Here is a 15,989-nt window from a genome sequence, read left to right as displayed (position 1 = left end):
GAGGGACATGGACAGGGTGGATAGAAACTAGTTGTTCTCTTTAGTTAATAAAGTGTGAAGCTGGATGAACACAGCAGGCCAAGCAGCATCTCAGGAGCACAAAAGCTTTTGTGGTCCTGAGATGCTGCTTGGCCTGCTGTGTTCATCCAGCTTCACACTTCATTATCTTGGATTCTCCAGCATCTGCAGTTCCCATTATCTGTTCTGTTTAGTTGAAGGGTTAAAAACAAGAGGACACAATTTTAATGTGAAAGGCAGAAGGTTTAGACGGGATTTGAAGAAAAATGTTTTCAGCTACAGAATGGTGGGAATATGCAATGCATTGTCTGGGAAGGCAACTGAAGTAGGAAACCTCAACTTTACCAAGTACTTTGGTAAACACTCAAAATGTTGTAGCATTCAAGACTTTGGGCTAAGTGCTGGAAAATGGAACTAAAGTAGATTTTTAGTGCAGACTTGATGGGCCAAACGGCCTCTTCTGAATGATAAAATTTGTTTTTAACTGTGCCTTATGTTGGCAAATGTTAAAGGCAATTTACAAACAGCAAGGTGACAAAGTGCCAAAGGCCCTATTCAAGGATTATTGTGCAAAGACTGGCGCTCATGACAACAGTGTTTGCCTTAGCTTAATTTCTGATTCCTGTCACTATATCACCCCATCCTCACTATTACCAATCACCTTAAATCTTGAATTTAAAATTCTTATCCCTTTTCTTTAACCTGCCTCAGGGCTCCTCAACACAAGAAAGGTCACTATTATTGGACAACAAACCTGATTACTTCTAAGCCTAATAAACATTGTTTAGTTAACTAAAGATAAAAATCGCCATAGCCCCAGCCAACCATACGGCTACTCTGAGATAGCTATGACTGACAGTGACTTAGCCTGAGGTTCATCACATCTTGGGTGAGTTAAGAGACTGAGAAGGAGAATCCTTCACAGAAATCTTAGCCAGTGCAGGAACTGAATCCACACTTTTGGTGTTACATGCATGGCAAACTAGCTGTCCAGCTAACTGAGCCAAACAACATAATATAAATGAACAGACAAACTCGATCATTACATCATAAGCAGCTTGCAACATTTTGAACTGAAATATGGCATAAGTTACACTGTGCAAATGTAAAGGCATATGAATTTCAGCCATGGCATTTTTAATCTCTGAGCAACCAAGTTCCAGTTTCAAGTCCCACTCCAGGTCTTGAGTACACAAATAAGGCTGACATTGAAGTACAGAAGCAACATTGCACTGTCAGAGGGGCTGTCTTTCAGTTCAGACATTAAGAACAGCTGTGGATACAAAATAGCCAAAGGCATTATTTCTCAGGCACTTTAGGGGTTTTCCAAGAGGTAAATCAAAAACGTGCTGACAGTTTTTCCCGGAACCAGTAGCCAAAGGTTTTAGATTGGGGGGACACCACTCTACATCAAGCACAGCAGATCAGAAAACGCTCCTGCACTTACTATCCGCCAAAGGCTTACATGCTGGTTTAGCTCTACCCTGAATGCAGGTTCTGCAACTATCATGTCTTTGACAGGGACACAACATAGAGCAACTCAGAAGTAGGATACCATCAACTTGACTTTCCTCAATTCTAAGGGGATCACAAGAGCTATCCCACTGAGCTGACCAGAATCCAGTCATTATGTTACCATTCGCAGGAGCCTGCTAAGCACTTGCTCATTGTTGCATTTCCTCTATTACAAATGTGATTACACCTTTACTGCCTATATACCAATTTCAGATGTCCAAGGTCATGAAAAATGGTAATGGAAGTCTTCCTTTTCTCATCTACAAGTTCTCGTTTAATTAAATAAACTACTGACACTTTATTAGGTTCTGAAAATTTAAAAAGGCTTTTTTTTAAAGACTAACTTTGATCAGTCTCAATTTAACGAAAATGGCATCTGCACCCCAATATTGTGACAAATTTTACGTGACGATGATGATGATGATTTGGGACTCTTTAGTTTCGGGTAAAATGCAGGAATGAATGGGGCCAAATGATCTGTTGAATCATACCCAGTAATTGGAAGTGGTGGTGAAGAAAGAGAGCAAGAGGAGAGAGAAATCCTACTAGGAAGACGGTGCAAGATACTCACATCTGTAAACAATGACCACAGTAAGTTGAGTTGACGGTGGTCAGACTTAAGGGAGGGTGAAAGCAAGAGTGAGAGAGAGACTAGCTCTTGGAGGGCTGAAGGGTCAGAGAAAAAAAAAGCTGCCCAGGAAGGGAATTTTCAGTCATTTCAAAGGTTAAATGAGGAAACATTTCCTTAAAGTTTAAACTGCTTACTCAATAGTGTTTAGTCATTGTTGCTTTTAGTTTATTATAGTAACGTAGAACAGTAATAATCCTATTATTCCATTTAGATGAGATTATGGCTGATTTGTGGCCCAACTTGACATACCTACTTTTGGCCCATATCCGTTAATACCTTTATTTAGCAAAAACTCTGTTTCAGATCTAAAATTAAGGGTGATAAAGATGGTATTTTTGTTTGCATTCACATGCTCAGGCCATTGAGTATAGGAGTGGGAACACCAGGCTGAGATTGTCCAGGACATTGGCGAGACCACTTTTGGAGTACTACGTACAGTTCTGGTGCCCTGCTGTACAAATGATTTATTAAATTAGAGAATGTGCAGAAAAAATTGACAAAGATGTTACTGGGATTGGAAGGTTTGAGTTACAACGTGTAGCTGGATAGGTGGGACCTTTTTTCCCCACTGGTGCATAGGAGGTCAAGAGGTGACTTTATAAAGGTTATAAAAACCATGAGGGGCATAGACAAGGTGAATAGCAAAGGTCATTTACCAAGGTAGGGGTTTCAAAACTAGAGGGCATAGGATTAATGCCAGAGGAGAAAGATTTATAACGAGCCGGGGTGGGGGGGATTTTCCACAGTCAGGGTAGTTCATACGTGGAATGAACTGCCAGAGGAAGTGGTAGATGCACATATAGTTAAAACATTTGAAAGACATTTGGATAGGTACGCGAATAGGAAAGGTTCAGAGAGATATGGACCAAACACAGGCGAATGAGACTAGTTTAGTCGGGGAAACTTGGTCAGCATGGACAAATTGGACTGGAGGGTCTTTTACCCCGCACAGAGACTCTAATTGATCCAGAATCAACTGCCCTTTGTCGAAGAGAGTTCCAGCGTGTGCATGGAAGTGCTTCCCAACTCACCTATGCTGCCTCTTAGTTTTAGAATTTGTGGAAACCTGTAGAACTCTTTTAGAGCTAGTGGATATAGCTCATCTTTATCTACGCTGTCTTTTCCTGTTAATGTCTTGAAGACTCATTATGATCCACCCTCTGACTATTCAAATCTATCTCCCCCTAATTTAATACTTAACAAAATTCTCATTATTCTCTGCTTGAATAGAAATCCCAGGATTTGGGACAGGTTCAACAACCTTTACAAGTGCTGGAATTACGTCACATAACAAGTTTTGATCATTGTCACACTGTTGTTTGTAGGAGCTGGTTTTCTGCAATTGGTTGCCATGCTTCCTACATAATTGTGGCAGTGTTTCAAAAGTACTCATTTGCTATAAATTGTTTTGGGACTTCCTGTTGCTCCGAAAGGCCCTGTACAAATGCCAGCCTTCTCATTATTCCGATAACCATAGATGAAATTAACCTTTAAAAAGGCACTTGAAGATTTCAACAAGACAATGAGATTTGACATCTTAAAACTTACTGGATCCTGAAAACATCACTTATTAGGTAACCACTTTCCTTGCAACTTGGGTGACAGAATGCAAGAAAAACCTCAAACATGTAAACAATATTCAAGTCGGGCAGACCAGGGCATTATAGAGACCCACAAGCTGCTGGCAGGACAAAAAAATATTGCTGGTCATAAAGAGGCAACTGACTTATTTTCCTTCTTCCTGTTCTCATTCACCAGCTGAGAAAATAGAGGTGATCTTTACAAACATCTCAGCCAGCATTTTTTTTTAAAAATAGTGAAGTGCAATGAGATAAGTGCACAGAGTGAAACTGTGTCCAATTACCACTCCTGTACTGTACAATTGAGATTGCAATCCAAAAAAATGTAGACATGAGCTTCTACCCTGGCATCCTCTTCACCAGTCTACTTAGCTCTTTTTAGTTAATTGCCTTTGTTAGCAACTCCTCACTGATCCTCCACTCTAAGCACATGCTCTTACCTTCGAATCACTTTTTGGATTAATAAAGCTATTCTTCCCCAATGCCAAAGACAAGGTTATGTAGCTGTCAGACATTAACAATGGATGGAAAAGACTTGATAAATGGTATTTTCCCCTTTATGACTAAAATCAGTGATACAGTAAGCATATGCAATTTATGGGTAACTGCCAACATAAAAATGAGAATTTTTGTGGTTGTTGATTGTATGTTGACTATTTTACAACAAATTATTTTGTTTTAAATTACAATTTTCAAGTTCATCTTATACAAACCTTATATGCAGATGTTTCCAGCAACACTACTTTTGCTAATAGTTCTGGCTTTCAAATATATTCAAAAGCTTATGCAGATATTCAAACAAACTGCTTAAAAAATGCATTTCCAGTGGGAAATACCCCAATCATTTTGCAAATGTGCAGTAAAAGTAGTCATATTTTCCTTCACCTACTCAAATCTACCCTGTAAATGATTCTTGTGTCAACAGATGAGACTTGCACAGTCTCCTGTGAGGCACAATTTTTGTTGCAGCCTTGCACAATAAATTGGCAATGCTGTAAAGTTTGGAAAACTGCAGCTTGGGCTAGTGGAAGTAATGCTATAAATATTCAATATACTTAAAATAACAGACCCCCCCCTCATAGATTTGACCGTAAATGAACACTGTGCATGTAACTGCACTACTTAGACGGCACCAGTTATAGGAGACAGCTCACAACCGCATGTTTAAGGTCAGTTAGGTATGAGTAATAAATGCCAGCCTTGCCAGCAATGCTCACAGCATTAATCGATAAAAATGAAAAGATTCTGACTTGGTGTAGACCAACTAACTGTTCTGCTGTTAGAACAATGGTAGGGATACAACAATTCATCTGAGCACTGTAGGTTGCATGACATGGAGGATTAGCCAGTGGTCCCTTTCCTTACTGCTAGTCAGAGTTTCAATCAACGTGAAAGTAGTAACTATATTCTGTTCTTGATGGCATCAGCATAGAACAACGGACTTACTGAAGTTTGCATATAAAGACTATCCTGGCAGCTAAAATATCAAGAATCCACGCAGTTCTACTGTGTTTAATGTCAGCATTTTAAAATGAGTGAAAAGTGATGCTTTACAATGAAAAGTCAAACACAATCTCCTCTCATGTGATCACAAATAATAAAGACAAATTCTGTTGCAATGCCTGCAAACAAATTCTGCATCTCTCCCTTTGTTTCCCTGCCTTATTTTCATTATTCTCTACTGCTTTCTTCACACTTGTATCAACTTTCTCATATGGCTCTCCCACTTGTATCTCTATCTCTGCACACACTTTTCTTCAGTATTTCTACAGTACAGACTGCAATCTGTGTTAGGCTGGTGTATTAAGGCTTTCAGAATCAGAATGGATAGTTGTGGTAATGATCACCTACAGTCAAAGAGGATGAAAAAGGAGAGAATGGCCTTCTTTTGGTCCTTCGTGATTCAAGCCAAGTATGCAGATATTAGCTTCAGGTGACCAAGTGACTGATTGCACACAAACAGGTCGACTGTTCGCAGAGAACTAAAGTGCTGCGTACCAGTTTTAAATAGATGCTTGATGTATTTGGCCTGGAAAAACATTTGGTAAAGTATCAAGCTCTTGGGATTTTGTTTTACATGGTGTATCTGACATCATGGAATCAATGTCAAAACAATTTTAGTCTGACTCTTTCATTATACAATATTCCAACTCAGAGTTACATTTCCTTGTATTTAAGCAGGAAAAGGCTTACACTTGCTACACACTGGAAATATAATTCCTGTCCTAAATATACTGCATGCCGATTACAAGCAGTTAAAGCTGCCTTCTGCCAAGGATGAAGTTTGTTTTTACTTATAATTGTCCCGTATCTCAGAAACCCTGAAAACTACAATTACAGGCAACAAAATATTATGGTCAAGAAAAAGAATAAGGGGATTGAAAAGACGCATGTCATCGCAACAGGATCTCAATTGAGATTACATTATAACTAAAGTCACTTACTGCCTAAACTTGTTTTATAACACAATGCAAGTTTTGTTGTTCTTCTCAATTGATTGTCGAGATGTGAGAGCATATTATATTATCTTGTGCTATTGACAGCACTGCAAGCACTAGAAGTAGTGTTCAACTGTTTCTCAACAAGCACACAATTAGCTTCTTCTAGCCTAATCCAAATGTCTTTAAAAGTTCATGCGTCCTAGATTTCTTTGCATCTTTCTTCAGTGTTTCTATGTTCTCACATACATTCGCCTATTTTGCCCACAAGACTCTCTTTCTGCTCCCTTCACTCTATTTCACCCAAATTATGAAACGCACAGTTTCCTTTCTGGATCTTGTGACAGCCGAGTCTGCTTATAATTCTCTTCATCAAATCTGCCATCTCTGCTCAAAAAGAAATGTCCTCAAGACCCTTCTGTCATTGTAAACTACCTAACTTCCAACCTCCTATTTCACACCTAAGTCCTTGAACCTGTTCCTTCCAGCATGGGCATGTCTGACCCACTCCAAACAACAATGCAAAAGCCCTTATAGCTGCAAACAATCTCTTATGTACTGGCGACCATCCCTACTTATTCTTCTCAACCTGTGTTCAACTGCTGATACCATCCTCCTCCAAAGTCTCTTGTCTATCGTCCAGCTGGCTGGGACAGCATTCAGCTGGTTTCTACCTATCTATCCAGTCAAAGAATCATAGAATTCCCACAGTGCAGATAAAGGCCACTTGATCCACTGAGTCTACAAAGGATTCCACTCAGACCCCACCACTCCCATCCCCAAAACCCCACATTTATCACGGCTATTCCACCTAGCGTGCACAATCCTGGACGCTATGGGGCTATTTAGCATGTTGATATAATTGTCTTTCTACTGTGGGAGGAAACCAGAGCACCCAAAGACACAGGGAAAATGTGCAAACTCCACACAGTCACCCAAGGCTGGAATCAAACTTAGATTCCAGGCAATATGAGGCAGCAATACTAACCACTAAACCACGTGCCCTGTGGCTGTGTGTAAAGTTTCGTCAGATAATGTTCCTCTGAAGTGCCTTGGAGTGCATTACCATGGCAAAGGCACCATGTAAGTGCAAGTTTTTGATGGCTGTATTCCTAACAAGTTTTGGAAGCAACAATGCCATCTTTTAGAACCAATACAATTTTCACAATTCAGGTGCTGAACCTCTTGTCCATTGTTATTGCAAGATATCAAAGATTGGGTTTTGCTGATGCTGCCATAACTTGTTATGCAAAAACACTCCAATGACTGAAGATGTCCCAAAGGCACAGTATGCAGTAATCATGTTGTTGAAGATGATGATACTGAGTCAAATAGAAAGAGCATGCTCCAAAGTATTGGCAACACTAAAAGTAACAGGTGATATCTTTCCCATTTAAGCATATGCTGCCACACTCCAAATTTGGAATAACATGCCATCAACAAGAAGCAGCATCATGAATACCTTGGTCAAAATTAAAAAACTTTGTCCATTTTTCTCAATGGGAATTAATGGGAATAGCCCTAAGAAACAGCCACATTAATATTATCACTAGGAACAGAACTACAGTTCAGGTGGTGAGAATTTACATTTGTCTCCACTAAGCAATTTTTTTAAAGAAGAGAAGACATTATGTAAACAGTCCATGAAATTGGTGCTCAAAGCTGTTGAGAAGCCATGTTAAAGTAGATTTCTGAGCCTGTACACAACGCCAATCCACCCAGTAAAGGCATGAAAGACTTATGAACCCATGAACTGCGCGCTCTCCTGTAATTAGCCGAAACATAATTAGAATGAAGATTGTAACTGAACTTTTTACACTTTCTGTCAGTAAAACAGCTAGATTTTTTCTAGGCTCACTTGTCCCAAAACAACAGTAGTAGACTCATTAATCCTACAAAGAACGTAATCTAAAGAAGTTGGATGGGTATTCAATTGATATTCAGTTCCCACTTCTGCACTATTACCTCTGGAGTCTCTCAAGAATCTATTTTGGCACCGATTTCTCATCCAGATTCTTCCCGTTGGCAAAATCATACAAAACCATATCAGCTTCCGTAAATACACGGACAACGCCCAACTCTACTTCACCAAAACCCCCTCTCAATCACACTCTGCCTCAGGTTTGCCACTGTTAGTATACATCCAGAGCTGGAGGACGAAACATTTCTTCCAACCAAACACAGAAGACCAACATCAATATCTTCAGGCCCTGCCACAAACTCAGTGCACCAGATATCAATTCCAACCCTCTCACTGACTGAGGTACTACCAGATCATTAATAACTTGAAAGTACACTTGATCTCAACAGTCTCTGTTTCTTTATTAATGAAGCTGCATTTCCCACAAATCATCATCATGTTAAAAGGCTTTCAGCTGAAGGGAATAAAAAAAACTTCCAGAGGACACACCATAAGATGTTGCACTCCACCAAAATCTGGGGAATATATTTAATATATTTCTTCCTTGTGTTGGGAGTAGCCTTTCAATTAACGAGCTCTCTATTTAAACCTACATAAAAATTATTTGAATCCAATACTGCCTCAGATCACTAGCTGAAGTCCTTGCTTAAGCCTCTATTATCTCTAAATAACTGCTCTTATGGTCTCCCGGCCAGATTCTCACTTTCCTATCTCTGAACATCCAATGTAATGAGGTCTCTGGAGGTTTCTTTTTCTGGACTCTTGTACACATCAATTTTATTTGCTCCACTATGAGTGGTTTTGCCATCTGCAGCAGCCTAATCCCATAGTGCCGACTTTTCTCCCAGAGCTGCTCTGCCTCGCTATCCTCCTTTAGAAGGCTCCTTAAAACCTTTGCCAGTCCTAGATTCTCCTGAACAGACTTGGTTAATGAGTATAGATTGATCATGCTCCAGCAAGATCTTTTACCACATTAAAGATGCTACAGTATGAAACTGTTGTGGCTATACCTATGAGGTGCATACTTATTTCTATTGAGAAAGGATTGAAATTTTAAAACTACACAGACTATATTCTATACAAATTAACACTGTATAGAGTTTAAGGTGGCTTTCAACCTTAGGATCTGCTACGTGAGAAACAAACAGTAAATAAATTGCAAGATTGGAAAGATACCTACTACAACAGTCAGGCATGCAATACAGACTCAGTTCCCCAGATACAAATCCTTAAGGTTCCAAAGACTGACATAAGACTAGTTGACGAGGCAGATCTGGTTACACATTCACTCTTCAAAGAGCAGCTGCCTTCATTAACTTGGAGATAGTAAGAACCGCCGATGGACAATTCTTCCAGCAATTCACCTGCATCAAACTACCCCCAACACACATCTCCCAACTCATTTCCCTCAAGAACTGTGAACGCCAACTGTGGTTTTCACTACTGCTGCATCCAAGATCAGTTCATGCAACACATCAAGTTTTACAGTGGGCCAATGGCAACATTTTAATCCACCAAGTGAGGGCCAAAGCAAAATACCACGGATGCTAAAAATCTGAACAGAAACAGAAAACAGTGGAGGCAGAATTTGCAGAGAAAAAACAGTTAACATTTGAGGTCTGTGACCTGAACAACAACTGGGGAAGACCCACTCGGTTATGAGCAGTAACTGACAATAAATAGATGACTTATATAATACCCGACCTGAGTAGCAGAGCCAATCACCACAGAAGCTTTTTATAAAATCTCAGAAGTGTTAAATATTACCATAATTTACCGGTGATCAATATTTGGATATTACTGGTGGACTTGTAGGCATGTCAAAAATTTAGCAGCTTTAAAAAGATCTATACATTACAATGTTGCACAGTTAAGGCTGACTAATGGAGCCAGAGGCAACATTTTGTGAGCAATACAAGAAAATCTTGGAGAAGTGATAATTTAAAATTGGTATCATAGTATGAGTGTCAATATATTCTAGGAGTCCTATGACCTTCCATTCATGTCAGCTGATGGTATAAGAAGAGTATTCCTGGTTTCAAACATAAACACCAACATTATCCAGAAATAATTTTTATATGAATTTGCAATATTTTACTAAATATTCTCATTGGTACTGAAAAACCATAATTCATCATTGGCACTTAAGAATATAAGAACTGGGAGCAGTCTGGAATTCAGCCCCTCAAACCTGCTCTATCATTTGATTCAATCATGGCTGATCTCACCTTGGCCTCAATTCAAATTTTTTATCTGCTCCCCTTAAATCTTTTATCTGTTACTAATGAAAAGTGTCTGTCAAATTTATTTGGCATCTCGGTGACCATCGCACTCCAGGATGGTGAATTCCAGAGATTCACAAATCTTTGACAGTGGTAATTCCTTCACAAGCAAAAACATCAAATGTTGTAAAATCTCAGCAGGTGTGGTATCATCTGTGGAGAGAAGCCAGAGTTAAGGTTTCACGTCCAGTGACCCTTCTTCAGAACAGATTCCTTCTCATCTCTGTTCTAAATCTGTACCCTTTTGTCTGAAACTACGACCTCTTGTTCTAAACTGCCCTACAAGAGGGAACATCTGTTCTAGGTCTAGTCAACCTCCTTCAGTATCTTATATACTTCAATTTGATTTTCTCTCATTCTTCTAAACTACGGCAAGTACTGACAATCTTAATTTGTAAGTCAAACTCTGCACCTCTGGAATGAAATCGAGTGAACCATCTCTGAACTGCCTCCAATCCAATTATGCCGTTCTTCAAGTAAGGTGGCCAAAACTGCACACAGTATTCCTGATGCAGTCTCACGAATAACTTGTACAGCTGCAATAATACTGCCCACTTATATACTCTATTCCTTTAGCAGTAAGTGCCCAAAAAATTTCATTTGCTCTCATTATTACCTGCTGCATCTGCAATTCATGAACAAGGACAAATGGATCCCTTTGCACCAAAGCATTTGAAATTTCTCTCTTTTTAGGTAAAAGTTGCCTTTTTATTCTCCCAACCAAAATGGATAATCTCACACACCTATTCTGACCCCCTTTTGCCAAATTTTGGCCCATTCACCTAACCAATCCATAATCGATTTGTAAATATCTTACCTATATTTTGTCATTGCAACTAAGATACTTATTTTTGTACCATCTGTCAGTATGGCCAAAGTACACTATCTTCACATCCAAGACAGATATAGACTGTAGACATGCTGCGGTCCTCTGTATTGAACCCTGCAGCACCCCACTAATTACAGCTTGCCAATCAAAAAAAAATTCTTCGCTCATAACTCAGATTTCTGTTTTTTCTGAAGAAGGGTCCAGACCCGAAACGTCAGCTTTCCTGCTCCTTTGATGCCACTTGGCCTGCTGTGTTCATCCAGCTCTACACCTGGTTATCTCAGATTTCTGTCGGTCAGCCAATCCTCTATCCAAACTAATATTACTTAACCCAGCATGATTTTACCTCAAGCATTAACCTCTTCCTCATCAAATGCCTTTTGGAAGCCCAGGTATACTAAAACCACAGGACCTCCCGTTATCTTCTTTGCCTGTTACATCTTCGAAGAACCCTAGCACATTAGTCAAACATGGATTTATTCTTCGGAAAACAATGCTGACTCGAATGGATTGTGTTTTGACTTTCCAACTGTGCTGGTACTATTTCCTTAATAACAGGTCCCAACAACAGATGTTAAACTAACCGGTCTGAAACAGGTGCATTACATTAGTATTTTCCAAACTTTCAAGAATCAAGGGAATTTTGGAATATTACGACCAAAAGATGAATTATATGCTGCCACTTCCCTTTACAACCTTAGAACATGGACGGTCAGGCCTTCGGGATTTGTTTATCTTTAATCCCAATAGTTTGCTAATAACTATTCCTTAGTGATAGCAATTTCTTAAAATTCCTGTTTTTAACCTCCAAATAATCAGTTACGTTGGGATTGTTTCAGTGTCCTCCACTGTGAAAACGGAGGCAAAATACTGATGTACGTCTCTGCCAGTTCTGCGTTCTCCACTAATAATTCCCCAGTCTCGTCATCTAAGAGACCCAGATTGACCTAAGCTATTCCCTTCCTTTTTATATACTTACAAATGCTTTTGCTATCTGTTTTTAGATTTTGCACTAGTTTTCTATCATTATCAGCTTAATTTTTTTTATACCACATTTCGTAAATTTTTGTTGGTCTTTAACATTTTCCAATCTTCCAGCCTCAGTCACATTTGCAATGTGGTATATCTTAGATTTTGCCTTTATCTTTTGACTACTTTGCTTGGCCATGGATGATTCCCCCAAGCCATCCCTCCTTAAAATCTTCGCTTTGTTAGTGCGTATTCAATTCCTCCCAACTAACACATCTCCTTATTCACCACTGTTCAACAGTTCCCCTCTTAGCCTTTTGATTCAGTTCACTGGGGCCAAATATATCATGTCTGTGAAATTATCTTTAATATCAAAATCCAGTTTCACGTTTTCAAACTGATTTTGAAATGCCAGCATGCTATGATCACTCTTTTCCAAAGCACCGTTTACTAGGTTATTAATTAATCCCATCCCACTGCATAAGACGAAAACCAAATCAGCCTGCTGCCCGATTGCTTCCCCAACATACTGCACCAGGAAATAATCTCTAATATACTCTATAAATGCTCCCTTAATGCTGCCCTTGCCAATTTGACTAAGCCTGCCTATACAGATTTTTTTTTTTTAAAAATCACTCAATTATTGTTGTACCTTTCTCACAAGCCTCCACTACTGCCTGATTTATACAATGTCCTACTATGGAACTACTGTTAAGTAACATAAAGAATACTCCCACCAGGACCTGTTTCCCTTGCTGATTCATGTTTCTGCCCAGACTAGTTATATTCTTGATTTCCAGACATAAACTCATTTCTCACGACAGCACTCTTCCTTTCATCGCTTTCCTTTTTGTCCATTCTTCTGAAACACTGGTATCCAAATACTCTTGGGCATTCACCTCCCAGATCTGGTTAACCATGTCTCAAAGATATGTATCAAAGATATGTATCAAATCATATCCCATTGTCTCTATCGCATTGCTAACTCTTAACTTTATTCAGAGTGCTATGTGCATTCAGATACAAATCTTGTATAAATGTAGGGAAAATTATTAATATGACATTCATACACTGACCATACCTTTCATTTTCTGGTAACAAGTACCTTCATCACTAACCTGCACTCCTATTTTCTCCCAGAGATAACAAGGTGTACAGCTGGATGAACACAGCAGGCCAAGCAGCATCACAGGAGCAGGAGAGCTGACATTTCAGGCCTAGGTTCTTCTTCAGAAATAGGGAAGGGGAAGGGGGTTCTGAAATAAATAAGGTGAGAGGGGGAGGTGGAAAGAAGATGGATAGAGGAGACAGACCAGTCAAAGTGTCAAAGAGATGACAAGAGAGCTGCAGTGGGAGAAAGATCCACTGAGGTTTTTCTGGAGGAAAGAGGGTAACTTCTTCAGGGTAGGCATCCTTGGAAGAGGCTTTGCAGTGGGGTTAAAACTGTTTCAGAGATAGTGGGAACTGCAGATGCTGGACAATCTGAGATTTGGAAGGTCGAATTTGAAAGCTGAGTACAGGATTAAGGATAGGATTCTTGGCAGCGTGGAGGAACAGAGGGATCTTGGTGTGCAGATACATAGATCCCTTAAAATGGCCACCCAAGTGGACAGGGTTGTTAAGAAAGCATATGGTGTTTTGGCTTTCATTAACAGGGGGATTGAGTTTAAGAGTCGTGAGATCTTGTTGCAGCTCTATAAAACTTTGGTTAGGCCGCACTTGGAATACTGCGTCCAGTTCTGGGCGCCCTATTATAGGAAAGATGTGGATGCTTTGGAGAGGGTTCAGAGGAGGTTTACCAGGATGCTGCCTGGACTGGAGGGCTTGACTTATGAAGAGAGGTTGACTGAGCTCGGTCTCTTTTCATTGGAGAAAAGGAGGAGGAGAGGGGACCTAATTGAGGTATACAAGATAATGAGAGGCATAGATAGAGTTGATAGCCAGAGACTATTTCCCAGGGCAGAAATGGCTAGCACGAGGGGTCATAGTTTTAAGCTGGTTGGTGGAAAGTATAGAGGGGATGTCAGAGACAGGTTCTTTACGCAGAGAGTTGTGAGAGCATGGAATGCGTTGCCAGCAGTAGTTGTGGAAGCAAGGTCATTGGGGTCATTTAAGAGACTGCTGGACATTTATATGGTCACAGAAATTTGAGGGTGCATACATGAGGATCAATGGTCGGCACAACATTGTGGGCTGAAGGGCCTGTTCTGTGCTGTACTGTTCTATGTTCTATGTTCTATAACAAGGTGTAGAGCTGAATAAACACTGCAGGTCAAAGCAGCATCATAGGAGCAGGAGAACTAACGTTTCGGGCCCACCTTGTCCCCACCTCCCTAACTTGTCCTTTTACCCACCTATCCCCTCCTGTCACCTCAAGCCCGACGCCCATCTCCAACCTACTGACCTCATCTTGCCCCCTTGACCCGTCAGTCCTCCCCACCTACACACATCTACTGGCTCCGTCCCGCCTCTTTGACCTGTATGTATCGTCTCCACCTATCTTCTCCTCTATCCGCCTCCCCCCCCTCTCCCTATTTATTTCAGAACCCTCTTCTCCTCCCCCATTTCTGGAGTGGCGTCTAGGCCCAAAACGTCAGGTCTCCTGCTCCTCTGGTGCTGCCTGGCCTGCTGTGTTCATCCAGCTCTACACCTTGTTATCTCAGATTCTACAGCATGTGCAGTTCCTATCTCTCTCCCACTTTCTCCCTACATCTTTTCTCCAACCCGCCCACCCCAATTTCCACCCTTTTCCCATTAGTTGTGATTTGATTAAATCATATTGAAGTAAATGCTAATGAAACAAAATTGTTTCATCTACGCACATTTATGAATAATGTGTGTTGGATTTGCTATAGGTTTGTTTATCATTGATTTTTCACTCTCTTCAATGTATAATTCCATGGACACCTTTCCCAAATGTCCACTCACAGTCAGTGACCAGGGATCAAACAGCATCACAATTTGGTATCTCCCGACATCTACATGTGCATTCCACTACAGTACACGACAAATATATTCGCTTTGCTTTGCCTGATCCAGGGCTAAATGTCTTACTAACAATTTTCCCCACTTTTCCTTGATTCCTTGGTGCAATATTGAATTGAATTAACTTTACTGTCACATGCACTCGTGTACAGTGAAAAGTTTACAAGTTGCCACTTACGGCACCATCTGAAGCACATGAAAAATTCAGTATTACAAAAATTCAAAAATACAAAATCATAGTAATAAGTTAGAAAAATAAAGAAAAAGTTCAAAATAACAGTGCTTCCAGTGCAACATAAAAAATTGAAAGAGTGTCCACTTCATAGCTTTGGGCTTCAGGACTCCAAACAAAACCACCCCCCACCGCCCCCCGCCCCCGCCGCCCCACCCACCGCCACCACCAAAAAAATTCACAAGTTTAATTTAGCAGCCTGCACTGCTGCTCTGGCAGCGATCAATTAAATCACCATTGAGACCTAAATTGGGATTTTCAACTACGTTCCATTCTTACCAACAGGCAATCTAATTTATTAGCAAAATCAGAAAGAGAGTAAATTTGCAAAATTTAAAAGGTTACTGAAGACAAGGACTGTAACCTAAAAAGTGCAGTACTCTATTGCAACCTCTGATATGTAATGGGCTAACAACAGAGACCACGATATGGTATGATTTAAGTGGGCAGATCATTCCCACAACAGGGCAGCTTTGTATAGATGTGTAGTCAAATCACCTTTGATCTGGTCTGTGCATGTTTGTTTACATCCTTGGGGAGCTATGTGGTATGAGTGCATTCAAACTGAAAAGGGATCTGACAAGTATTA

At 40.1% G+C, this 15,989-nt stretch overlaps 1 protein-coding gene and 1 pseudogene across 4 annotated transcripts in view; both read right to left on the bottom strand.

The window, feature by feature from the left end:
* Nucleotides 1–15,989, bottom strand: part of kmt2a (lysine (K)-specific methyltransferase 2A) — a 152,480-nt gene that overhangs the window by 122,086 nt on the left and 14,405 nt on the right. The window lies entirely within an intron of this gene.
* LOC125466974 (solute carrier family 35 member E2B-like) lies at nt 7,245–8,116 on the bottom strand (annotated as a pseudogene).

This window comes from Stegostoma tigrinum, chromosome 32 (assembly GCF_030684315.1).
Source record: "Stegostoma tigrinum isolate sSteTig4 chromosome 32, sSteTig4.hap1, whole genome shotgun sequence".
In the NCBI taxonomy this organism is placed as follows: domain Eukaryota; kingdom Metazoa; phylum Chordata; class Chondrichthyes; order Orectolobiformes; family Stegostomatidae; genus Stegostoma; species Stegostoma tigrinum.
Note: the sequence above shows the minus strand (reverse complement) of the source record. Positions and strands in the feature narration are given on the sequence as shown.